The 26,858-nt window shown below is 35.7% G+C and overlaps 1 protein-coding gene across 12 annotated transcripts in view; it reads left to right on the top strand.

Annotated features, from left to right (window-relative positions):
• The window catches only part of Nova1 (NOVA alternative splicing regulator 1), a 119,953-nt gene that overhangs the window by 35,705 nt on the left and 57,390 nt on the right, over nucleotides 1-26,858 (top strand). For 4 of the 12 annotated variants that reach the window (XM_028757451.1, XM_028757448.1, XM_028757449.1 and 1 more), the window contains one exon: nucleotides 17,839-17,940. The exons of the other annotated variants lie outside the window; for them this stretch is intronic. The gene's annotated coding sequence lies outside the window, so the exon portion shown is untranslated. The remainder of the gene's footprint in view (nucleotides 1-17,838; nucleotides 17,941-26,858) is intronic. 12 annotated transcript variants of the gene reach the window in all.

Below are 26,858 nucleotides of genomic sequence, written 5' to 3'. Positions count from 1 at the left end.
AGTTAGTCCTTGCTGCTACCTATACCACAGTGCCCCTACAATTTTGGACCTCCCTCTTTCCCATTGGTATCTATTGGAATCTTCTCCAAACCACCATGTAACTATCAGTCTCCTCTGCTACCAAGATCAAAAGGCTAATGTGATTTTGGTTATTGTGACTGTAATAGTTTTTGTGGCTGTATTTCTTTGTTTGTTTAAGTTTTGTTTTGTTTTTTGAGACTGAGAAGTGGTGAGTCTAAATTCTCCCAGCATGGCCAAGAGTTGCAGGACTCCAACAGACTCCAACTCCTCAATTTTGCCTTTAATTCTCCGTACCTGACTCCTTTTCTGTCTAGTGTAATTCCTGATATTCAGTGACAACTTTAATGCTTCTGTCATTAAGATATTTAAATTCTGTGATAGTGTTGACATTAGAAATCAGGTAGGTGTGTGATACATCTTAGAAGCATTTCTACAGGTACTTAGACTATTTTAAATAGAATTCTCACAGCATGTGCAGTTTAATAGTCTTACCTCATAATAACACTAACGTAGTTACATGTACTAGTATTTTCTTCTTTACGTATGTATGTATCTGTGTGTCTACATATGCTACATGTGTCGGTTTCCACAGAGGCCCAAAGACAGTGCCAGTTCTCTTGATCCTGGAGTTCAAGTGATTGTGAACTATAAGACGTGGGTTCTGGGAACCTAACTTTTAACTTTTGTAAGGACAAGAAGGACTTGTCACTGCTGAGCCATCGCTTCAGCCACCTTGTTTTGTTTGTGAGATACAGCTTTTGTCTTCTGTCTACCTTGGCCTGAACTTATATATAACATAAACTGGCTACAAACTCTTAATCCTCCTGACTTAGTTCTGTTAGGATTACAGGTGTGCACCACCATTCCTGGCTTCTGTTGAACATATATTTCCCTTTTCTAAAGAAAGTAATAGTTAGTGCTGCTGTTTATGTATAATAGAATAAGGGTCTTATGGTTTTCATTTCATCTCTGTACATTTTCCTAATATATTTTACACATTCATAGAAGAAAGGCTTTGAAATATAACAGGAGTTTGATTCCTCTCTTGTTCCTTAATAAGCCTTTGATTTGGGATAACATACTTGATCTCATAAAAATAGAGCTGTTAGAACCTGTACAAGAAACTATATGTAGTGATGTTGTATATAAACTATCAAATGCAGATCAGACCTGGTAAGCTGACCCGCTTCAACATAACACAGCATGTTCCTCTGAAATTGTGTGGGTGTTTGCTTGTTGGCCTTTACTTTATACAGTAGTGTTTGAAGTTTTTTTAACTTATTTCAAAGAAGAGAAATTTCAGATCCTGAAATAAGGTAATTGTAACCAAAATCATTTACCGTTCCTTTTAAAATTCATCAGCTCAGTATTGCATGTTTCCTGCATGTGTGAATCTGAAGTTATCCATAGAAAGGAAACTGAATATCTGTTTTTAAAAGAAGAACTACACATCCTAACTGAAGATTTTATATTTGCACACCTTCCTCTGAGTTTACAGAATATAGGTGGTAAGATGGTAACTGGGGAATTGGAAAATGCTTGCAGTCCATTGGCCAAATTGTCTTTATTTTTGACTTGCAGATAAAATGTGGTACTTTCAATTTTAGTTACCCCTTTAAAAATGTTGACTTAAGAACAGGTATCTTTCAGACAGTGCTTTAGCCAGAAGTGTATTCAGAGTGGAAAATTAGCCAGAGGAGTTGACATGTTTCAGAGAAAGCAACAAATCATGCGTAGTAATGTGGTGAGACTTGCAGACACACACCTGAGGATCTGGAATAAGATTTCTGTTGAAATGTGTAGCCTGGTTCTACCACTTAGCAGCTATAGGAATTCCAGTAGTTTATTTAATCTTTGCTTTTTTTTTTTAAACGTATCCTGTCCATAACAATGCCTACCGCATAGAACTGTTGTGAGAATGAAGTTAGTATGTTCATGGAGCGAGCACAGCAGTGCCTGGCCCACTGCGTGTGATGGAACTGGTAACTACTATATTATCACTGTTATTTCAAGAACCACATACTGAGAAACTTCGTTTAGTTTTGTTAGTTGTAACTCAGTTCCACAGACTACAAATTACATAAAGAGAAGTTTATTAACAATTCTTGAAGTTGGATTCACAGAAGTCAAGAAGCCTCATGTATAAAGAGGCTTCCTCTGGTATGGATTTTCAGAGTGCTATAATGGTTCAAGACAAAACAAGGTAAGAACAAAGCACAAGCCTCACTCTCAGGTCACCCATTAATCCATGAAGTGCATTAGTGCAGCTAAGAATGGAGTCCTAAATTAATTGCCACTTAAGGTATTACTTGATTCCATATCATATACTTCACTATGCAGAGTAATTTGAAAATGTTTTGTTAGGGAACATTCAGAAGAGAATGCATGGCTGATACGGTATACTTCTTTTTATGAATACGGAGAAGCAAAATATATGAAATATATTTGCTCTAGATTCAATGGATTGGGGTATAGTATTAACACATAGATATATGCATAGCTTTTAAAATTATAAAATTTCTCATTGACAATGTTTATCTTGTTTTTTATATTATTTATATTTCATTGATTTTGTAAGATAACCAGGTAAAATCCTGATAGAGTAGTTTCCCCTGATCAGCAAGAGATACTAAATGACTGGTTAATCACTGTGTATTATTTTAAACTCTTATGTACTTTATATGTTTTATATATAACATAAATATTATATGTAAATATATCATAGTGTATATGTTATATATAATATTCTTTTCCCTACACAAATATATCTGTTTAATTTACATACTATGCATAGTATCAGGTCACCAGTATAACTTACAAAGTGGAATAATTATAATATATAACAAGCAATATATGAAGAGGGTCTTTTATATATTTCACTCTACTGTGTTCACACATCATGTGCCAAAGATAGGATAAGGTGCCCTGTGAGATGGTGACGTAAACAATCATGAGTTGTGGCACAGTGCCAATTTATAGTGAACCTTCTTCCTTGCCTTGAAATACTGACTGTCTGAAAGGATGACTATTGCCCAGCCGGCAGGTAGGTACTGCACAGAGTGCGCATTCAGGACAAGAGGATGAGTCACATGGCTGGCAGGGCTCAGCAGGGTGGGTGTGTTTTTGTCACTGTGCCTAGAAAGGCATACATTTTAGCACTTACCAGTTGGTTTTTCTAGAACTTTTTCATTATTTTTGGATTATGATTGACTGTGTATAGTTTGGAACCTTTAAAAATAAAACAGTGGATACCAGGCTAGCCAATATATTATTATTATATTTTTAGGCGTGGAAATGGAAGTGTGCAAAATAAAGAAATATATGAAAATGTTAGTTTACATTTTTAGAAGACTTTTAGAAAACAGTTTCTGATATTTTTAAATTTAAATGCCCTTTGGTATATAGCATTCTGCTGGCTATGAATACTCATATCTCTAATATACTGGTAGGATTTTGTTACATTCTTCAGACTGTAGATCCTGAGATGTTCCTAGTGTCACACCATGTTCAGCAGATTTATAAAGCTAACAATAGGCCGCAGCCCCAAGTCCCAGGATCTGTAAAGGGATCTGGCAGGGATCTCCTGTACTGCTGACTCATCATCTCACTTTGCCTCTCTGTGCTGCTTTCTCTCCTATAAAATGTGAGCTAACAGAGGGGAAGTTCAGTTTTAAAGTATTTAGAAAAGAGTTCAGAGTAGACACAATCAATTTGCTATTTTTATTTAAATTTATCATGACATTCAGATTTTTTTAAACTTATAGTTTTATTGCCTAGTGTTATGAATAAAACTGACCATTCTATTTTTTGTTCTTAAAAACTTAACTTCTCTGCGCCACTCTTTGTCTCCAGAGTTGCTCCCATGAGTATTTTGTTTCCTTTTCTAAGAAGGACCCTGCCCCACCTGGGGATCCATCCCATACACAGTCACCAAACCGAGAAACTATTGTGGATGCCAAGAAGTGCATGCTGACAGGAGCCTGATACAGCTGTCTCCTGAGAGGCTCTGCCAGAGCCTGACAAATACACAGGCGGATGCTCGCAGCCAACCATTAGACTGAGCACGGGGTCCCCAATGAGGTCCCCAATGAAGGAGTTAGAGAAAGGACTGAAGGAGCTGAAAGAGTTTGTAACTCCATAGGAAGAAAAATAATATCAACCAAGCAGAATCCCCAGAGCTCCGAGCGACTAAACCATCAACCAAGGAGTACACATGGAGGGACCCATGGCTCCAAGTACATATGTAGCAGAGGATGAGAGGTCCTTGGTCCTGTGAAGGCTCGATCCCCCAGCGTAGGAGAATTCGAGGGTGGGGAGGAGAGAGTGGGTGGGCGGGTGGGTGAACATCCTCATAGAAGCAGGGGAGGGGGAATGGCACAAGGAGTTTCATAGGGCGGGGAACTGGGAAAGGAGATAACATTTGAAATGTAAATAGAGAAAATATCCAATTAAAAAAAACCCTAAAACCCAAAAAACAAAAACAACAAACAAACAAACAAACAAACAAAGCTTAGTTTCTTTGGCTCTTGTTTTGCTTATTTGTAAAGCATTCCCGATGTTACCTGCTTTATAGAATATGTCAACTGAAATGAAGTGTGTGCATGAAGCAGTCAGCATATTCTGTCAGCAGTGGAAGGCATTTTTCCTGTCCTTAGAATAAGGAGCAGGGCCAGAATTGAATGCTGGTTCTGTGCCTGTCAGTATCGCCAGCTTGCTAATTTTCCCACCTCATGCAGGAAAACAAAACACACAAAACCCAGTGCTAAAGTCTCTGGGACCTATTAGAGATCACTGTTAGTTTTTCATGCAAGTAGAAATAGTTACAGATGTAAATAAGGCAGGAAGGCAGGGGTAAGAGAAGAGGAGGGAGGGGAGAAGAACAATTTGTGATGTTTCCTTCTCCTGCTGCCTTTTCTTCTCCCTCTCCTCCTCCTTGCCCCCTTTCCAGGGCTATGTAGGTATGGTTTATTGTATGGTCCAGGCTGGTCTAGAACTAATGTGGTCCACCAACCTTAGCCTCCAGGGTTCTGAGATTACAGGCATGCGTACCAGACTTAACTTCTCCTTCTGGTTTGGTGTTTCTGGAATGGGATTAACAGTGTGCTCAGATGATATTTGTGGCATCCTTTACCACATTCAGAAACACAAACCTTTACTATGTACTTATTTTATCACTTTACTATGGCTTATCCTCAGGACTTTAATGTAGATTCAAACTTAGTTCTACTATTAGTCTCACTTTACAGATGGCTATCGGATGGAGGGTTTATCCAAATCCACTGGCTAGTACTAGTCTAATCTAGATTCTAGGTCTCCTCTAGATCTAATCTAAGTCCAGATCTTGCTTTGAGAACTTGGGTTCTTCATAATTTTCGCTTTGTCTCTACAAACTGCAGGCTCAGTACTTGTCTCTACACTAATACAGCATTTAAAAAATATCTTGAGGTAAGGAAAGCGACTGCACTTTAAAGTGAATTAGAAGAAAGCCTACCAGTGAATTGTATTTTCTGCATGCACATATTTGCATATATTATGGAATTTAAGTTACTGAGTGCAACATAATTTTCCTGATAACCAAACTTCCATCTTAATCATTACCACTTTAAAAATGAAATTGACATTTTCTACCTGAAACAGGACATAGTCTTTTAACACATGACGGATAGCTAAATAAAATTAGAGAACTAATAAATTTTTGATAATGTGAGAATTCTTTTTTCAGGAGTTGAATTAGATATCTACTTTTTTCTAAGACTTAAGTTTTATAAAAAAATCCCAAAAGTTCTGGTTTTGAATGAAATGTTTCAGCCAAGCACTTGAAATTCAAAATAAACTTAGTTTTACTTAGCATAATTAGTTAACAATAAATTCTGTTCAATACTATATGATTTTTATTACAATAATAAGTAATATCTGTTTTGTGAAATTTTATGTTTCTTCACTGAATGCAGACGCCTATTGCCTTACTGCTGTGAATATAATTTCTGAGTCTAGGTGGTACACTGTCAGCACAGTGAAGCAGGAAATTATTCTCCTGTGTCAGCTACTGTAGTTAAAGTACAAAAAGGTTTGAGATGAGATATAATTCTCTTATCTTTACTCACAAATCTCATATGACATTCAAATAGATTTTAACATCAAGAGAGTTTTTAAGTGTTTGATCACACACACACAAAATGTTTTCCTGCTTTCAATTTTGTTCCATTTCGTCTAACTACTTTGTGTATATTCTTTTTCTTCGTCCCCTTTCCTACCTCTAAACTCTTTAACATAGCCTTCTTGTTCTCGTTCAAGTTCATGGCCTTTTTAATTGTTATATGCATATTTGAATATATATATATATATATATATATTCTAAAGTACATAAGTGTAGCCTTCTCGGTCTATATAATGTTACTTGTATGTTTGTTTCAGGGCTCATCACTTGGATAAGCAGTTGGTATGCTCTTACCTAGGGAAGAGGATTTCTTCCACTATCAGAATTCCTTAGGCACCTGCAGTCCTTTTTGTAGGGTTGAGATATTATAAACTTTCATATCCATCTACTTTAGCATGTTTATATCTTTTGACATTACTAGAAGACACAATCTCACAAAAAACTCTGTGATTCTCTAGCTCTAACAATCTTTCTGCCCTCTCTTCAACAATGTTCCTTAAATCTTATGGACAGGAGTTGTGTTATAGATGTGCTATATCTATTAGGATTGGTGCTACTACTTTACATTTGGAGTGGTTGTGGTTTTTCCATAAAGCTCTTTATCTGTTCCAATGAAAAGTTGCTGTTATAAGGAGCAAGTACTATATATATTTGTGGGTGCAAGGACAAATATTTTAAGTATAGTTTAAGGGCTATACTATACTGGTTTAGTAAAGTTTTGTTTGTAGGATCTCCACAGTCCATGAGTTCGCTAGCCCTGGGTAGTTATACTTGACATGGCTGCCAGGACCAGGAATAATTTTTTTCTTCTCGAGTAAGTCTTATGTTCCACTAAAGAGCTGTTGGTTACTGCAGAGGTATATGTGCCACTATTGCACCTTAGGGATTATGACATCATGCTTGGTCAGTGAAGAGGTTCATAAGCATTATAGCAGGATAGGACTGCTGGTTGCCTCCCTCCTTTGTAAGCTTACTTGGTACCTTCTGGCACCAAGAAAGCTAGTCCTCAGGGAGGAAGCATTTATATTAGTTCCAGCCTAGGGCCTTTTGAGTCCTATGTCTGAAGTGCTAGTGTCTTCAGCAATAGGATTTGCCTCCCACCTCGGGGGTGCAACCTAGGGCAATAGCAATAGCTTGCAGTGTTTGTAGACTCTCTTGGAAAATACTGAGCAACAGATCAAAAGAGAGCTTCTCATGCCTGGTGTTGGTGTATTTGTTAAATTGTCTTTGGCTCTTGGAGGGAGTATTGTCAGCATGGAAGTGACAATTTTATTTAAAGTATATTTGTATATTTATTCACCAACTTATTAGTATTTTGGGATGTCAGTTAATAGTATGATTTTTTGTGACATTTACTTTGTTGTTGTTTTTGTTGTTGTTGTCTTCTTGTTGTTGTTGTTTTTGTTTTTTGTTTTTTTTTTCCATTTTGTTTTCCAAGACAGGATATTCTTCTACAATAATTTGTAGACCAGGCTGACTTTGAACTCAGAAATCCACCTGCCTCTGCCTCCCAAGTGCTGGAATCAAAGGCAAGCACTATCACTGCCCGGCACCTCCTTGTGACCTTTTCAAACATAGTTTTATTTCACCTTTATCCCCCACCCCTTTCTTCTGTATTTATGCCCTCACATATTGGAGCCCCAGTTTTTCCATTTCCCATTGCAGATAGCCTGTCTTCTTTTATTCCCTTTTCCACTGAACCTCCCAACAGTGGTCCTTCTTTACCTTTTTGTTTTTTGTAATTATTCAAGTCTATGCCTTCCCATCTGGAGGTTTGGAGCTAGGAGGCACATACAAGAGAGAGCATTTGACATTCATCTTTCTGCATCTGGGTTACTTCACTCAGTATGGTCTTTTCTTCTATGCATTTAGCAGCAAAGTTCATGATTTCATTTTTCCTTAATGCTGAATAGTATTCTATAATGTATGTTTACCACAGTTTTATTATCCATTTGTTGAATGATACTTGATTTGTTTTTATTTTCTATCTATTGTGAATCAGTAGCGAATACTATACTTGCTTAATAAAGTTTTGGTTGTAGGTTCTCCACAATCCATGAGTTCACTAGCCCTTGATAGTTAAGCCAGCAGTGAATGTGGCTTGGCCAATATCTGTGCAATAAGATATCTATTCTTTTGGGAATATGCCAAAGAGCTGTATTTTATTCTTAGCTTTTTGAGAATTCTCCACACTTCTTTCCAAGATGGCTGGGGCAGTCTGCATTGGCACCAATGCTGAAGGAGAGTTCCCAGTCGTTCACATCTCCAGGTTTTGTTGTCAGTTGTTTTTTTAGACATTGACCCTCTGATTGGAGTAAGATGAACTTTAAGTGTATTCTTAAGTTTTATGCTTGTTTTCTATAGCAGTGATAGGAGTCTTCAAATTTATTTAGCCTTTTCAACTATTAGTAAAGCATTTACAGGATATCGTTTCAAAGTTTTGAGCATATTGGCATATGATAATAACTGTTAGTACGAGCCTCAGCAGTAAATGCTAACACAATTCTTAAGTAGGAATTATATAGAACCTGAATAGCTCTATACCAATGTTATTGTAACTGAATTAATTCACAAGTGAACAAATCAGGAAAAACAACATAAAAGATCTCATCATTGTCCTAAAGTAAGCGTGTGTGTGTGTGTGTGTGTGTGTGTGTGTGTGTGTGAGAGAGAGAGAGAGAGAAAGAGAGAGAGAGAGATTGTGTGATTGAGTCTGTGTGGATATATACAGATTTACAAATGTGTTTTATTTATGTATATATGCTTATAAGTTTACATATATACATAATTTTATGAAACTAGGGGTATAAATGAAATTTGTTTATAGTTCTTTTGGTTTGTCCTACTATAGTATTATTCTGACAGGATTTTATATGAAATCTTACTTCCTAGACTAAGGGCCTCATTGAATGAAACTTTACTATTTAATCTAGATTTCCTGTGAATTACAAAATTCTGTAGCTACTGTAATCTTATCAATGAAAGCCTCAGGAAGTGCAAAATTCTGTTTTGCTTTCTAGTGGCAAAACAAGTGTCTTTTGTGGTGTGGAGCCAAAGAGCAGAGTCGTATTTCTTTACTCAGTAAGCTCTTCACTTTATTAAGGTAACACAATTATTGCCTATTTATATTATGCTGTATTTTAATGTTTTTTGCAGTTCAAACTTTCTCATTCATTTTCACTTAAGAAAATTATGAGAAAAATTATCATTAAATGTGATTATTTAAAGGCATTTTAACATATGCTTAAAGAGAAGGTACAGTCCTAGGCTATGGCAACCATTTATTTTTGGTTTATGATAAATGATAATTTGGATATGCAGCATGAATTAAATGCTAATGAATGTTTAGATTCAAGTATCTAAAAGACAACTGATAAAACTTGAGGGTCTCTAATACATACATGACTACATTTTGTAGATGCGTAACTTAAATAATCTCATATTTATTTTATAATAAATCTATAATAATACCATATGCCTAAAGAGATAATTTAATGCAATTCACGGTTATAGTAACAGAGTTCAATAAGGATGAGTGTAAGAATAAATTCCACAGTTGCTGTACTACATATTGACTTTGAACTGCCTGGTTGTACTTTTTAAATAAAATTATTTTGTGGTGCTTTGTTTCCATTACTCTCTGGGCACCACATGTTTTACATGGCCATGAAGGTGAGAAGAGGGCCCTGCATATGCAGGAACTGGATGGACTCACAGTTGGTTGTAAGCAGCCATGTGTGTGCTGAGACTCAGACTGGAGCTTCTTAAGGAGCAGCCATTCCTCTTGCTTGCTGCACTATATCTCTAGCCTCCAATTATATGCTAATTTATTTTCTTTTTTCATGTTTTACATTATAATTTAATTACAGCATTTCTCCATTTCCTTTCCCCAAACCATCCCACATACTTCTCCCACTCGTGTTCTAATTCATTCCCTCAGTATTATTATTTTTACAAATTATCATTGCATATAAACTGTTGCATCCATATAATGTTACTTGTATGAATATTTTCAGGTCTGACCATTTGTTATTGGACAACCAGTTGCTGTACTCTAACCTAAGAAGGCTCTTTGTTCCAGCATTCCTTAAGGGCAGGTAGTTGTTTGTAAGTTTGAGACTTTGTATGTTCTGTCTAGTTTAGCATCCTTACTGATGTTGTCTTTGTTTAGGCTTACATTTGGGCAGTTATGTGAATGAATTTGATGATCTAACCTCTGACATTGCTAAGAGATACAGCAAAATCCCTGATCCGCCGCCTCTTACAATCTTTTTTGCTTCATTTTCTGCAATGTTCCCTTAGATAGTGGAATGTTTTGTAAGTGGTTCTACTGGGACTAGGCTATACAACTCTGTATTTTGATTGGTTGAAGGTTTTTTGTTGTTGTTGTTGTTGTTTTGTGGTAGTTTCTATTTATTATAAAGAGAAGTTTTCTTTGATGAAGAGATAAGATATGACTCTAAGGACCAATGCTTATGGACTGTTGTTAGGGATTCTGCTGGTGAGTAAATTACTGTTTGTAAAATCTCTTCCAATACCCATGACTTCCTTTGTTCTTGGTACTTAGCTAGGTTTCCAGTACAGGATCTCCCCTTAGTTATGCAGGTCTTAAGTCCAATGAGAGTGCTCAACTGTACTTTTACCAGTTTCTTTCTATACACATTTTCATCGTGTTTCTGTTCCCACTCAACTTCAAATTCTGTCTCTCATAAATAGGTAGTAGATAGATAGATAGATAGATAGATAGATAGAGAGATAGATGATAGATAGGTAGATAGACAGACAGATAGAGTAAAACTGCATCCTAAAACAAATAACTAAGAAGACAAAAGCTCACAATGTATCCAGAGTCAGTTTTGTGTTGGCCAACATCTCCTAGGTCTTGGAGTGTGGTTGCTATACTGAATGACACTTTACTGGAGAAAAACTGATTTTCTTTGCTAGTGAGTTGTACGTTTTAATCTAGTTTGCTGTTTACTTCACATTTTTGTAGATTTGATAGCTATTATTGTACAGGAATGTTATGATAAAATTATGAAAGTAGCTGGGGGAATATCAGCGGAATACTAAAGATAAAGGCAGAAGGGTGTGAATAAATCTATACAAATTCAAAATTATTTTTAAGACTTCTTTAAGGTAGAAAACTGTATCAGATCCTTTCATTGTAGTCTAGTCTTCAGATTAGAGCAACCATATTTTTGAAATTACAATTACATTTCTCTCTTCCCTTTCTTATCCTCAACCCTCCTAAATAGTTTTTTCCACTTTCCTTAAAATTCATACCATGTTTTTTTATTTTTATTGTATGCATATGTGAATATGTATAAACACATATTTTTCTAAATACAACCTACTTAGTCCATACAATGTTACTTGTATGTATTTTTTCAGGGCTGAGCATTTCAACTGGACAAGCAAATGATGTGCTCTTCCCTAACAATCATATGTCTGAAAAAGCAACCAGGGATCAATTAACTATTTGACTAAAATTTAAAAGATACCTATATTATATATAATATTTGTGTAAATATGGTATTCCTTCTAAGAGCTAAAGACTACCTAACAAAAATCCCAATACCAGACATCAGAAGTCCTCTTCTGAGTTGTTGGTCAGGGTTACTCAAGAGACTCCTAGAACATACAGCCTTTTGCTGTTGCCCTTGTTGGCTCCCAGAGGTGGAAGGTAAGTTCCTATTGCTGAAGAAACCATGCATGTCTGACATAGGTCCAGAGATACCTGTGTTGGCACTGACCTGAATGTCTGTCTCTCTCCTGTGGACGAGCTTTCATGATAACAGAATGTGTGATCATGCATGCTAAAGTCTCCTACATTGGCCAACGTTATTCAGAGCATCAGGCAAGTTTACTATGAGGGTCAAAAAAGTCAACTGCCTGAGTAGAGGATACAGTCATTAGAACAAGTTACACTGGTCAAAACATGTCTTTTGCCTAGAGGCATATGAATAACCACAGGTGAGGTAAACTCAGCCCAACCCATTACACATGAGAAGAGCACACAAGCACATTCCAAGAATAATTCTGTGTTTCAAGGAAACTGAGGCCATAAGACTCTTGTCTTCCTCTCTTGGAGATTTATCACAAAGCACTCAGAATTCTCCGTTCTTAGATTGTGCTCCACCAATTAGTTTTATAGTAGATTATTTTAATAATTTAGTGTCAAATGACTAGTTTTTATATAGTAATAGGAAGTGGTAAAATAACCTTACAGCCTCTAAAAGTATGTACTTATAAATTATCACAGCAGCCATTATTGCTTTGTGCCTCTGAGGAGTGGCTGAGAGAATTTGTGTTGAATTGTGTATACTGACTTAGAATGACAAATGATTGTAAAATGAGTGGATTATTCTTACAGTTGTAAGCATCAATGTAATGTTACCATATCCTTGAAAAGTATGACATTTAGACAGGGATAAGTTCATGTATAATTTAGTTATGTAAAATGCTGATGCCTTTATTTAAAGTGAAGTACCTGAGTTTTTGAGAATCCTCCTTCAAATATTAATTTAAATGTTAAATGTTCAGAAGATGAGGAAGATATTATGTTATTAAACTACGAGTTAGACCAGAACATTCTCTAAAATTGTTTTGGATTTCTATGTGTAAATAGCAAGTGTTCATTTGAAACAAAAAAACCTTATTCTAGTGTATCTTTATCTACAGTTTTCTGACTTGATATCTTCAAGAATTATAATTTTTAGGTTTCCTATTTCGTTTACAGTGCTGAGGATGGACTCCAAGGCTGTGATCATGCTAGGAAACTGCTCTGACCCTGAAACTACATCTCCAGCCTTTACTTTTTAGTGTCTATGAAACCAAATGTTCTCTACAAATCTGCAAAAATATTTGCATTTATATAATTTTAATCACTTAGTATTCCTGTTAAATTTTCCAGACTTTGAATTAGTTCCAACACACGCACGCGCGCGCGTAAGCATGGTGAAGTGGTAGAATATGCTTCTTGGGATACGTCCAGCAGGAATGGAACTTCCAGCAAGCCACGTGTGTGTGTGTGTGTGTGTGTGTGTAAAGTCAGTTTTGTTATTAAAATTCTATTTATTGTATGTCAGCATGTTCTTTGTTCTTGGTATTTATTGTATGTCGGCATGTTCTTTGTTCTTGTCATGCATTTGCTATGTGGACATCAGAGGATACCTTGTAGGGTGGTTCCTGCTTCACCTTGTGCATCCTAGACCTCTAACACTGGCCACCTTCACCTTCACCTTAAGAGCCTTAACCTGCTGAGCCTTCTTCTCACTGGCCCACAATTCTCTAATCGTTATCTGAAGAAAAACTTGAAGAAAGTTCCTATACACCCCCAGACTAGTAGATGCTACAAAAATAAGTAATAAGTTAATGCTGATATTTGCCCAGATACCCATGGGACACTCTAGGAAAATGACTGATGAGAGTCACTAGCCACCTCCTTACTGATAACTGTTCCATAAACCGTATTGGCTGAGGTGAGGAATAGAAGGGATGTGTAAACTGCATGGTTTTCTTTGTTTTCAGTGTGAGCCTTGGTCACAGTTAAGCACACTAGCATCTATTGGCTCTTTCACTCTGGACATTTTAGGTCTATGTAATCTCTCTCATGGGAACCTTAACCTCATAGTCAGTTTATAGCATCCTCCCCCTTGTTGCTTAACGCTGGTCAGATGTAGCCTGTCCAGTGATGTGGCAGCAGAAAAAGCTGATGTGTAACTGCTCACTCTGCTTTCCTTCTATGAGAAGAGAATAATCTAACCCATTACCATTTCAACCCTGCGCTGGCTCATGGAGAAGTGCGGTGAAGGGGGAAAGGCTTACTTATTTGAGATTTGTTGTTCCTTCCCTTTGGTCTCTGCTATCCAGCCTTACACTTAAGTAGTTCCCCTGCATTCTGTGCAACATGAGAAACAATGGCTAGCTCTACTTGAGTGTCTTCACATAGTGCATTGTATATCTCAATTGGCTCAGAGGTGCCATTTCTTCATGGCTGATGACTGGTGTATAGAGAGAGTCGTTCAGCAATAAGAGGAGCTGAGGAAGGACCACTCATGTGAGCAATACAAGGCGGTATCTCTTTGGCAGAAATGTCCCAACCTTGTCTGATCACACTTTGCTAGGCTTGCTGGAAGTTCCATTCCTGCTGGATGTATCCCAAGAAGCATATTCTACCACTTCATCATGCTTACTCTTTAACCTTGCAGCATTTTTATGCCATGTAATTGGTCACTAAATTTGAAATACTGTGTTTCCTTGATCTTCTCTGCGAACCTGTCAACAGTACCTTTGTCATCTCATTTCCATATCATGGATTTGTTTTGGGTTTATACACTTCTTGCAAGCATTCACTGCATTTTATATTTAATGGCTCGATATTTCTTCTATTAGAATATACTTCAAAAGTTAGGTGACACTTTCAGTGACAGCTTTACCTAGTATGTGGTATTGGACCTGAAACTGAAGAAACAGTGTTTTGTTGTTAAGCGAATCAATGAATCCTTTTATTCAGACTCAGACTTCTGAAAATAACTTTGACATATTCCATAGTTTTTCTCCTTTTAGGGATTTACATAGTATATAATTTATTGTTTATTTGTCTTACAGTGCTTTGCTGGGTTTGCACTCAAGGCCTTACACATGCTAGGCAAGTCTCTGCCACTAAGCTAGATTCTAAATCTTGGGAGTTTTATTTTGAAAGCCCTTTTAGTATTTTTTTAAAGTCTATGTTCCTATAATCATTTCCTCAATTGAATTATCCATATCTCTAATTAATTTCATTTTCTATGATGTGATTAGAGTGAATTTCACACAGTGCTTACCTAAGTGCCCTTCTTAGAGGAAAATATGCTCTAATGTCTTAACATATTGGGCCTTCCATAGTCTTGTCCTTACAGGCTCCTGCATGTGTATTTTACACTCATTTTTTCCAGTGCAGATTCTGGCTGGACTGCTCCTCTCATCTGTGCCTTCACATCAAACTATCCTGCTCCTGCTGTGTGCATACCACTACAGAACATCTGAGCCTACTAGGAAAAGTCTCTAGGAAAGTCTATTTACATTGAAATGCTTGGGACACTCTATATTTTTGTAATATCCGTTAATAAACGTTTTGCCTACTGAGTAAGAAATGGTGGGAGTTACCTGCTGTTTTCTTGGTTTTATAGGACATCTCACTTTAAGAAGTTCCACACCATGTCTTCTATAATATGGCAGCATTTTGCATTTATTTTTAGGACAAAATGTACTGTCTTGTGACAGTTCAAAGACTCCTTCCCTAAAAGCACGTATACTTTTGAATTTGTATTACCTTTTATCTTCAGAAAACTACATTTCCAAAGATTTGGGAAAATAAATTTTAAAAGCAGACCAGTAATACCATTATCTTTGCAAACATGCAATCTTCTGCTATATTTTACAAATTCAGTGATTTTTTAAATATATTTACATGTGGTGAGAATGAAAGAGCGACAAAGGAAGTGAAATCATTTTATATAAACAATTCAAGCCAAATTTTCCATAGCTGTCATTGTTGAGAGTAAATGTAATAAAAGAGGCAGACCAATGAACTGTGGCATTGGGGAGTGGAGACTAATGGAATCGTAGCCTCAACTTATCTTTGGCAGTTTTGTAATTTCAAATAATTATTGAAATGTATGCTTTGTGATTTTAAACTTTAGAAAACAATGGCTAAATGAAAGTAACTTTACATAGTAGTAAATGAATATGGGACACTGGAAAGAAGCCGGGTCACTCACTAGTCGCTGCCATTGATATAGAAGGCCAAGTGTGAAAATGCATGTCTCATACAGGATGTGTGGTGTTGGAGAATATCCCTGTAAATGGAGATTCATTTCACATGAGAAGCAGCAGCTACTTAGACTTATACATTTACAAAGACTACCTCTACTTTTTATATTGAATTTCTTAAATGATTCATTAGTAATTCCTTGAAATTTATGGGAGACACTGGAGAACATGTTATGAACCTTACAAAAGATTATGGTATATTTTCAGTGGAAGAATTGAAGGGCTCATGTGTCTTTATTTTGGTGTGCAGTTTTATAGAATTCCTGGCTTTTATATGCCTTTTGTATGAAAGCTGTGCCGAGGACTCCGGTCCTGTCTTGTAAATGAAGAGACTAGTAACTCTTTCCTTTCTCCTTTTTACTACATGCTGACCCAAAACCAAAATGCTATTTATTTGTACTGTATCTTAACTGTAGAAAGACAAGAAAGCTGAGTGGGGAATGGTAGTAGCTATTTCTGACTGAACTGAGTATATGTGTCAGTGTAAATAAATTCACAAATTAGACTAAAAATTCTTGACTTAAAGAGCAACTTTTATGACAGATTTGTTGGACTTTCACTCAAACCACCACAGTCTCAGGAGTTTTATGTTTCTTAAGTAATGTGATCTGAGTTTTGTGGTAGCGATCAGTTCTTAGTTTAAGAACACACATTCCATAGTCTGAGGCATATACAGCATGGCCGCCGTGTTTCCAAAGATAGTTTTAAGACATTTAACTGAGTGGCTCTATCAGAAAAGAGAAAGAAATAGAAAATTATGTTGCAGTTTTCCTCTACATTCTTGTTTAAGCCTACTGTTAATTACAACTAGTTGCTACTTTTAGATTTATTTTTAAAATAGATATTATTATTTAGATGACATTCCAAACAAATACTTTTAGATATTAAGCCAAAAATAAAATAGTGTGAACTATGGAGAAGAGTATAGACATGAAGTGTTAGTAGAGACAGGAAATGCGGATGCCCCTTCAACATGGAGAATTGCCAGCCTTAGAGACTAGATATTGAATTCTCTCTAATCCAACCAAAGGTGAATTGTAGGTAAAGAACATTAGTGTAGCAAATTCAAGATGCAGTAATAAACTTCAGTAGTGATGAACTAAAGCCATAATGTTCTTCATTAGCACACTGTTTACGTGGTCCTATGAATGTTTCTAGAGAGTAACCCAGTTTAAGGTTGGAGGACGGCAGCTGTTCCGTGTACAAGATAATTTTAAAATTCCATAATTTGAAACATAATTTTTCACTAGGTGGTGATAACCAGTCACTTCATTAAAAATTAAAATAAAATAATTTACAGTTTTGGAATGACTTTTTTCTCCCCATTTCTCTAACTATATTTGTGTGACTTGGCTTTGAGTTTGTTGTCGCATCCTGTTTTGGATCCCCCACCTCCTTGATCTGTCATCTTCAAACAACAAAAAAACAGTGAACTGGCTGAACAGTAGTAGATGTTACTGTATAAATGTACTTATTCTAGGTACATTTCTGTTGCCATGATGTTATAAATGAATATATGCTTGGGTTTATTTTTTTTTACCATGTTTTACATTTACTTTATAACTGTGTTGTGAATTGAACAGCTGTATTCTGTTCCTTGCAGTCAGTTTTTAACATCCAGCCTTTAAATGAATGGAAGTCATCTGTGTAGGTCTCTTGTGACTGAGTGATGTATTCTGTTTTGCCGTGGTAGTTTCCACACAGTCGCTCTTGTTCTTAAATATGTTCATTTTCTATAGTACTCTTCACCCCTGTATGTATGTACAGGAATCACTTCACCCACCACCGAATTGCAGCCACTACTGAAGTGGAACGCAGCAACTGTTTAACAGCGCACTTTCCCCTAGGTGCTGCCAGCTGCAGAAGACATCGTACATGGGCCTCTACGGAAGGTATTTCTCCACTGTGCCATCTGCAGAATGACAGTGACTAGGAGTACTACATAGACTGTAAGTTTCTTGTGTACCCACCGTAGCCTGGAAAACTCAGTAAGAGAGATTGACAGATAGCTCTGGAGGTCAGGTAAACACACTGCTTCTCTCCCTGGCTCTAAATGTGATTTGTGATCGGTACCAAGTTGTATACTTCATAAATGGATGGACCTACTCTTTGGAAATTAAGTTTATTATGAAAACCAAGAGAAACTAACATATTTTTTGTGACTTGTTCACAAACCAAAATTTAAAGGAATCAAGTTGTATTCAGGTTTTGAAGTAGCCAGAGCATCCATAAGCAGTAGAGCCATATGGTTAAGGTTGGCTCTCCACGTTCCAGCAGAAGCAGCCCCTTGGCCTTGTTAGCAGAGGCCTGTGGGTTAGTGCTGACGCTGCCTCTAGCAAGCGTTTTGAAGGAAAGCCAGTATGTGATGAACTTAGTTGGCTTCTTTTATTTGGAAACACCAAGTTTGAATTATAAAAAGTATGTTTTGAATCCAGGCATGGGAGAAAGTAAACAGTTAAATAATAAAACACAATATACTGTGGCCTCTGTCTCCCATTTATTTAATGGATTTTTGTTGATTGAAAATGTTTTTACTTTTATTATATAAACATCATTAAGAAATTTTTGTTTGTATTATACTATCTGTGCAGATGGTTTTATTTTGCTATTTTAGAATTTTTTAAAGTTCAGTGGTATGATATGCTGTTTGTTTATTTTTATTTATTTATTCTTGATGAGCCCCTTGACATTCCTATGTCAAAAAGTTTAGGGTTCCCTTGTCTTCCTACAGTCTTAATCACAAATCACATATTGTCATTTGGTTTAGGTTAGTATCCGTTATGAACTATAAATTGAAGATACTTATATACACATCTGTGTTTATAGATTCTTCCTCAAACATGATTAAGGTTAATTTCAAAACAGCTTATTTATTTACTTCTATAAGGAAGCAGATAGAAAAAGAGGTTTTTCTAGAGACCCCTTGAATCTTCTTCCTAACACAAGTAGAATTCCTTATATTCAAAATGGTATTTCATATTATGTTTTTATATGAATTTCTTCTAGTTAGAATATTGTTTGTAGTGGTTAACAGCTGAGTGGTGTGGGTATAGTCTTAGGAAGATAGTGGGTTTCCTCTAGAGTCTTTCTACTACTTTTGATTTCATAATAGAAAATTTGGAAATGAAGTGTTTTTTTTAAGTACATTTATTACAATTCTCAAAACTTTTAAAAATCAAATGAATTTGAAAAGCAAACTTGATTTATATTCAGAGTAAAGTTTTATTTAAACAGAGACAACATACATTTTAATTTATTCTATTATTTGTAGACTTAAGACTTAATAAAATACCAACTGAACTTAATAGTTTTAAAGTAAAATATAGATGTATCACTGTTTGTCTTTCTATCAAGAAGACATTACCAGTTTATTAAAATCACTATCACTTTTGCATGTTTTCAAAACAGGTAAAATTTAACTACAGCTCACTCTTTCTTTTTATTAACTCTGGGAGGAATGGGTATGTTTCATATATTATATTGGGTTTTAAAAGTCATCAGTTGCACTTGTTACATAACTGAGTGCGTTTAGAATTATTCAGAGTTCCCTTTTTATACTTAGTGTGTGGCAATGCAAGTTTGACAGCTTACTAGATTCAATTTGTGGCCATTTGACTCTGCAGTTTTGATTGAGACTTTAGGTAGAAATGCACTGAATTCATGCCTGTGTTCCTTGAACTTAGTGCAGAATCTGTGTTGTGAAGTCTCAGCACACTGTGCCTTCAGGTTCTTAGAAGTTACTCTCATACAGTAGAGTAATTGCAGACTGTCTCTGTATGAGAATGGGTTCCTCCATTTGACTCTGAACGACTAGAACTGTGGTTGCGATTATTAAATTAACACGAACTTCATTGTTTGAGAATTCAGAAATAAATATTAGCATGAGAATAATTAAACCTTAATGAATATGCGAGTTTTTACTCTGCATATAATTTTCAATTTGCAATAAAATAAGTAAAGCCAGTGTATAAATACAATTTTAACTCCTTAAATGATAGGTACTCAAACACCTGTCAGTAATGTTCTAGCAACTTCTCGCTTTCATAGGGGAACTTGAAAAGTACTTGTTGGATCAGAAAGATACTGATGAGAAAGTAGGGCCAAGTAGAAAATTTTGCAAGGTAGATTTTATGTAGCTTCAATTATTTTAAAATAAATTCTAAAGAGTTCTATAGTTTTGAATTTTTAAATGTTATTCACAGATTTGTAGAATATCTTTTGATTTAGTAATATTTTTTACATTATCCAAAGTAGATGTTAAAAAATACAGTATGTTTTAACATCAGGTATTAAAAATAAAAAAAAAAACAAATTATTGTATTCAATCAGTAAGTGAAACACTTCCGGTAGTTTATTTACCAGAGTCACAGAGAGATGAGTTTTGGTCCATAGCACTATATAGACAGATAATTTTATAGTTCATGCTAAATGGCCAGTATTTTAATTACTTCACTTAAGAAAAATTTAGTATATCATATCCTATTTTTATTATCCAAAAGATAATTTATTTTCAGAAGAATAATATATGCAATTAGAATTTAGATATCTTAGGAATAAATCTTAAGAATTTTTGTTTGTTTCCTTTCAGATAGTTTTAAGTGACTCAAGGGAAATAAAATTATATTTGACTAACCCCAGTCTTTGAAATTCTTATATTATGTATCAACTAATTTCTGGGGTTTTTTTGTAAATGTAGAATTTTAAGTATATGTATCATCAGTCTGAAATGTTTAATGTGTTCTCATAAAAAGCCACGGATGCCACAAGCCTGATTATAATACTGAATTAGCAAACTTTTATTGTTTCGTTAAGGATAAAACTTGCCATGTGTCCTGTTGATAATTGTGTGTAGATGTATGTATTTGTGTGTGTATCAGTTTTCTAATGTATTTTGTAGTACAATCTGGAATCCCAACTGTCATATGTAGCGACTTAATCAAGTGTAAATTGCTTAACAAGTTTAAGGTTTTTGTTTTGTTTTGACTGTTAATTGAGTATCATTACACCTACCTCACAGGGTTGTTGTGGGGAAAATAATAAACAAACTTGAAAGAGTGCTTAACATCTGCTACAAGTGCAGTATCTGAAAACTATGTGTTACTAAAGCCTGTAAGTCTCCCAACTCCATTGTGTGCAAGATGAAATCCAAATGCCTGTCACAGTGTGTGATCTGATCCTCCCTAGGTCCTCAACTGACTCTTTCTTTGTTTCCAGACTGTGGTATTGTGGTATTGTTGAAGTTTTAGTAGTTACTCAAACACAAAAAGTCTCTGTGTGTGTGTGTGTGTGTGTGTGTGTGTGTGTCTGTCTGTCTGTCTGTCTGTCTGTGTCTGTGTGTGTGTTCTTTTAGACCTTCGTCCATTTTGTCCATCTGAACCACTGGACCACTGTCCTCTGTGCTGCCAACACACACCTAATCTTCACTGTGGCTTTCTTCTGCAATAAGGTATCTCCTAGCCCCTCCTCCCCCATGTTTGTTGTATAGCTAATCCCACTGCATGAAACTGGGCTTCTTCCTAGATTGTTATTATCATATGTAATCCTTATATGATTATTGTACATTTATTGCAAAGCAACTTTGCTGTTTCCATACTTACATTCCCAGCTACATAGAAGCACATGAGGGTTCTGGTTATGTACTAAGTCAGTTTACTTTGCCTTATTGTTTCCATCGTAACTAACCAAGTAAAGAAATGGAGTCTCTAAGGGATTAAACCTCTGATGCCTTATTCTCTCCTGTCATTGTACTTGCAGTTCCATTGTGACGATGTTTTCTGTCTTGATAAAATCCTGTCCATGATTTTCATCTCGCTTCCTTTAGTGTCTGTTGGCTCCTGCTTTTGGCATTCTCTGGTAGAAGTAAGAATTATATGTGGTACAGGTGGGTAGAAATCTATGTCAATTTCCTTCTTCTTGATTTGGTCAATTCTTTTCCTTCACTACTGTGTTCCTTGGTCTGTAATCTTCCTCTGACTTTTGTTCTTGGATTGCCTCATTTCATTGGCAATCATCTATGTAAGGTTTTATGTGGGGGGTTCAATACTAACTTACTAGTAACTTTTGTTAAATTGCTCCTTATAACTTCCTCCATGTGTGTAATGCATTGCCCTTGTTCTCACCCCTTAGCTCCTCATCACCGTTCTGCTCTACCTCTTCCTCCCCATATCTCTCTTGCCTGTTGTAACATACTGAGGTTGATCAGAATGTAATTTATGCTTGTATGATGATGTTTAGCTGTTTTGCCACATTGTCCAGGCCAGACTCACACTCTAGGGCTCAGTCCATCTCATTCTGCTACGTAAAGTTTATAACACTGTAACACTGTAAACATCTTTGTGTGTGTGTGTGTGTGTGTGTATTGCTCCACCAAATTGTTGGAAGCCTCTTCATTTCCAAGGCTATATATCCCAAACTCATGATTTTACATCTTCATTTTCTACCCTTCTCTCCCTCCCTTTTCCTTCCTCTCTCCTCTCTCCCTTCTCCACTCTCTCCCTCTTTTTTCTCCTCTTAGCTCTCCTCAACTCTGTCCTTCTCTCTCTAGCTTTCCTTACCCCTAATTGATTTCCAACCTTTCATTGTCCTCCTACCTTAGCTTGTGAGACAAACTGAGTTTTATTTTTTTATTTGTCAATGTATAAGCTCATGTCTGAAAATATGGACTTATATTTGTGAATGGTGAGCTGAAGGTTGCCTGTGCTCTTACTATACTGATGCCTAGCCACCTTACTTCTAGGCGTTGGAACATAGGACTCTAAGCTTCGAGCCATGGCTGTACAGAAAATTCCTAATCAGCATCCAGTTCCAACCACTCCCCTGACTGAGGCCATCGTAGGCTCCTTGACATTCTCTACTTGTCCTTTCTTTTCTGTCAGTTCATGCCATGCCCTATGCTAGTGTGTCACCAGAATGCCCTTGACCTATTTTCCTAAATACTTTAGTGATCTGTCTTCATTGTCCTTGCCATGCACAGTGAATTTCTCTCTCTGCTCTGATCATAGGACCATATTATTATGTAATTGGTAGTTATGTCTTTTCTCATGACAACATTTTTGACACAGCCACTAAATTGCTTATTGGTGAATCCTTCACTGCCTAGGACTTTGATTGGTTTGGTATATTATTTGCTGTAGTACAATGCTTTATGAAAAGCCAACATTGAAATAGTTAAATTTTGTTGCATAATTAAGAAGCCACATCTGGTTTTCTTCCTTTAAAGAAAATGGATAATCAAGAACAACTGTATGGCTCCTTGGTTTTTTTGTTGTTCTTGTTGTTGTTTTGTTTTGTTGTTTGTTTGTTTGTTTCACTCTGGAGATGCTGTGTCACCCTTTTGGAAGGTGTTAAAAGTTTGGTTACAAGTGAAAAGAATCACAGACTATTTTTTTCTAGTATAGTTTTTTTTCACTTTAAAATCCTGATTATTTCAGATTTTATTATTAGACATGATCAGAAATTACTAAACAGTGGGCTATTGGTCAACGAGAGTACTTCTTGTGAGATAATAATCATTTTAGGAATTAAGTAGAATCATACTCCTTGTAGACAGAGTGCTACTTTAATCAGGCTTCATTTTTATTAGTACTTTGAGTAGCTGTTAAAATAAATTATCTCAGTTGGTTTTGGAGCTATAAGCTTCTGCCATCCCCAACTGATCATCAAGAGATATATTATTTAGGACAGATATTCAGACAAATCCATAAAAAATAATCAAAAACTGGAAATACCATGGTATTAGAGATCATTGATAAAATCTCTATGTGCCTTAATGTGTTTGTTTGGAAGTTTCAAGTAAGTATAGAAAACACAATAACCAGGGAAGTATTTTCTTTTAAAATTGTATTATTTAAGTTTAAAAACTAGAACTCAATAAACTATGCCTCTGACTTCTTAGCATGTTGTCAGAGTGTGTTTTAAGGTGGTTGCGTCTCTCTTCCACCACTATCACAGTTGATATTCTATTATCAGGTTGCCCTACCTTATCTGCCTGCACTTGCTTGATAGCACAGAGCAAGCAGATCTTAGGCTCAGAGTCTCATGTGGAGATGGTGAGGACTTCCTTGTCCTCACACTTATTCCTGTGAACCTTTGCATTTCCTTTGCATTTATTTCACAGGATGAAATAAACTATAAAATATAGCAAAGTGATTTAAGAAACACTGTTTCTGTGCCCCTCCCAAAACATTGAAATAATTGAAACATTCTATTTGTTTCGGTTATTTAATTTGCTTTAATAGATTTAATAAAATATTAAAATAATAAGTAAATAAGGTCAAATACTCAGTCTTTCCCTTTTAATCAGTCCTAGATACTTTCATATCCAATTTACATTCCTTATACCACATACTCAGAAATTGACACTTGATGCCTTTCTTTAAAGATACTCTCCTAAACTTTAATCTCAATTTCCCATTGTTGCTCAGTATTCTGCCTGGGATGGCTGAGGCAGATTTTTTGAAGCCAAACAAAGATGGTGCTTTTCCTCTCTGCCCTATCTCCCGCTGCTCCTGCAACATGCACTTTGTGCTCACACAGAAACGCTGCCCTCTCAGAGATCCTTGCATCCCTTTCTGTTTCTCAGTGATTTCACCTTGTAAGACCCTCCTCCATCTTACTTTATTTTACTGATGGGACTTAAGAAAGATGCTATCAGTAGGAGTGTGTTCTTAAATCAGTCTTCCTTGTGGTAATGCATATTGTTTTATTTACCTTTGTGCTTTCCATGGGTAATATTGTCATAAACACTTTATAAGTTCACTTAATTAATTGTGAAGGTGTTTGTTCTTGGTAAATTCAAGTTTTAGAAATATTGACTAGACCTCTGAAAGGCGGTACCATAGTTTCAAGTCAGTCATAGATTCTTCCAACTTGGTTTCTCAGCAATATTAGATCCAAAAAGCATTTTATATGAACTTTGAATAATAATCTGTTCAGAGTATTTGCACTGATATTACTAATGTGAAGGAGATTTTCCTGATGAAATTTTCAGTATGGTCTGTGTCCTAGGCTATGCTTTAACTTGAAAACCTGAGCTGGATCATTTTACGTTTCCCTTTGCTAACCTTTTTAAAGTAGGGTTACGTGCCTTTTTCAGAAAATTATTAAAGCCGAAAGGTTCTGATTGGCTTCTTCTTATGCCAGTCATTTGCTGGCTCCTAAGAGATAAAGTGGTCTGGGTGAGGCCTGACTAGAGCTCTATCCAACTTGGTTCCCTGTCTAGCAGAAAGAGGCAGTGGCTCTTACGGAGAGTAAGTGTTCTGGACCTGTTGTTCTGAACCCTTATTGATAGCTTAGTAACTAGCTGCTGAATGTCATTTTTTCCTATGAAAATATAACCATAAATAGAAATTAAATATGTTCCTACTGTTTTTAGCATTTAATAAAATTATTTTATGCCTGTTAGTGTTATGCTGAAGAAAGATAATATTCTAAACATGTTCGTTAAAATAAGCATAAGTCTAATTTTATGTTTTGATTAAAGATCCTATTTTGATTTTATTTCCCCCTCATTATTTATATATGTACTTTGTCTCTGTCTTTTTTAAATGCTCTTAATTTCTTAAATTTATTTAATACTTGTAGTTCAGCCTATTCTTTGGAAAAGGTTTTACTTCAGTTAATTTAATCTTTTTGCTTTATTAAAAATAAAATTTGATAACTATGTTTTATTTAATTTCCATATATGTTTATATTAGAAAAGATGTATGTTTCTTATGGCATGATATCTACCAATAGTGTAGGATTTATTAAGCTTAATATAACTTGAAGTATAATACTTGTACAATTCTTTGTTATTGTTCATTCATTTATTCACTTGTTCACTAAATTTTATTTAGCAATACTAGGTACATTAGTCTGCCTGCTAAATATACAGAAACTGTATTCCCTTGTGGAGCTTTAATTTTTGTGAAGAAACAGGGTTGTTGTTACCGTTACACATACTAATTAAACGGGCAATTTTAATAGACCTAATATATTAAATAAGAACTAAATTCATAAAATAAAAAGAATTGGGGACAGTAAGAAGATCACAAGTATGGATGTGTAAGTTAAAAAAAGAAAAAGAAAACAAACATAAGAAATGTTGACCTCCCTTCTTGAACATCAAGAGTCTAGGCACGATTTTCATGTAGCAGCAGGCCAAGTTCTTTGGTTCTAATCTCAATTACTATGGAGCATCATTATTGTCCATATTCCTGTCAAGTCACAATAATTCCCAAGATAATCAAAAACATCCAACACCATTGGCCATAAACATTTCTGATTCTGATTTTTTTTTCTAGTTGGATTGTTGTTGTTGTTGTTGTTATTGTTGTGTGTCCTGGCCTCTACACTGGAGACACTGTAGCTGACTCTCAAAATCTTCGGTGTCTTCAGTGTGGCTGGGAGAAAAGCCCTGTACTTAATGTTTTAGTTCAGTGACACCCAGTTAGAGCGAGTCCTCGGAACTTCATGAAACAACATCCCTCTGCACCCCTGTAGTATGCTGCTCTGTGTTGTGATCATCACAGCATGTACATCCTACAGTTATTTTTTGTTACTTATTGGCAGTCCTTTCTCATGAAGAAAAGAACCAAGAGGATAGGAATCTGCTTTGTTTTGTTTTGTACTGAGCCATGTGAAGCTAGAATCTTACTGGGCATTTGTCAGGTAATTAATGCATATTGTAGAGTGGCTGATATAATAATAACTAACCATTTATCTCTTAAGCTTGGTTTGTTGTTGTTGTTTAGGTTTTATGCCACTATAAGACTATTCATTTCTTTGAATATTTTTGTAAATAAAATTACTTTGATGAAGTAGGAAAACTATTTGTACGTAAAAGTATTTTCACTATGCATCCTATCTTTTGAGGGCCTATATCTTT

This window comes from Grammomys surdaster, unplaced genomic scaffold (genome assembly GCF_004785775.1).
Source record: "Grammomys surdaster isolate TR1022 unplaced genomic scaffold, NIH_TR_1.0 126163, whole genome shotgun sequence".
NCBI classification, from domain to species: Eukaryota; Metazoa; Chordata; class Mammalia; order Rodentia; family Muridae; genus Grammomys; species Grammomys surdaster.
This window is presented reverse-complemented; position numbering and strand designations above follow the sequence as displayed.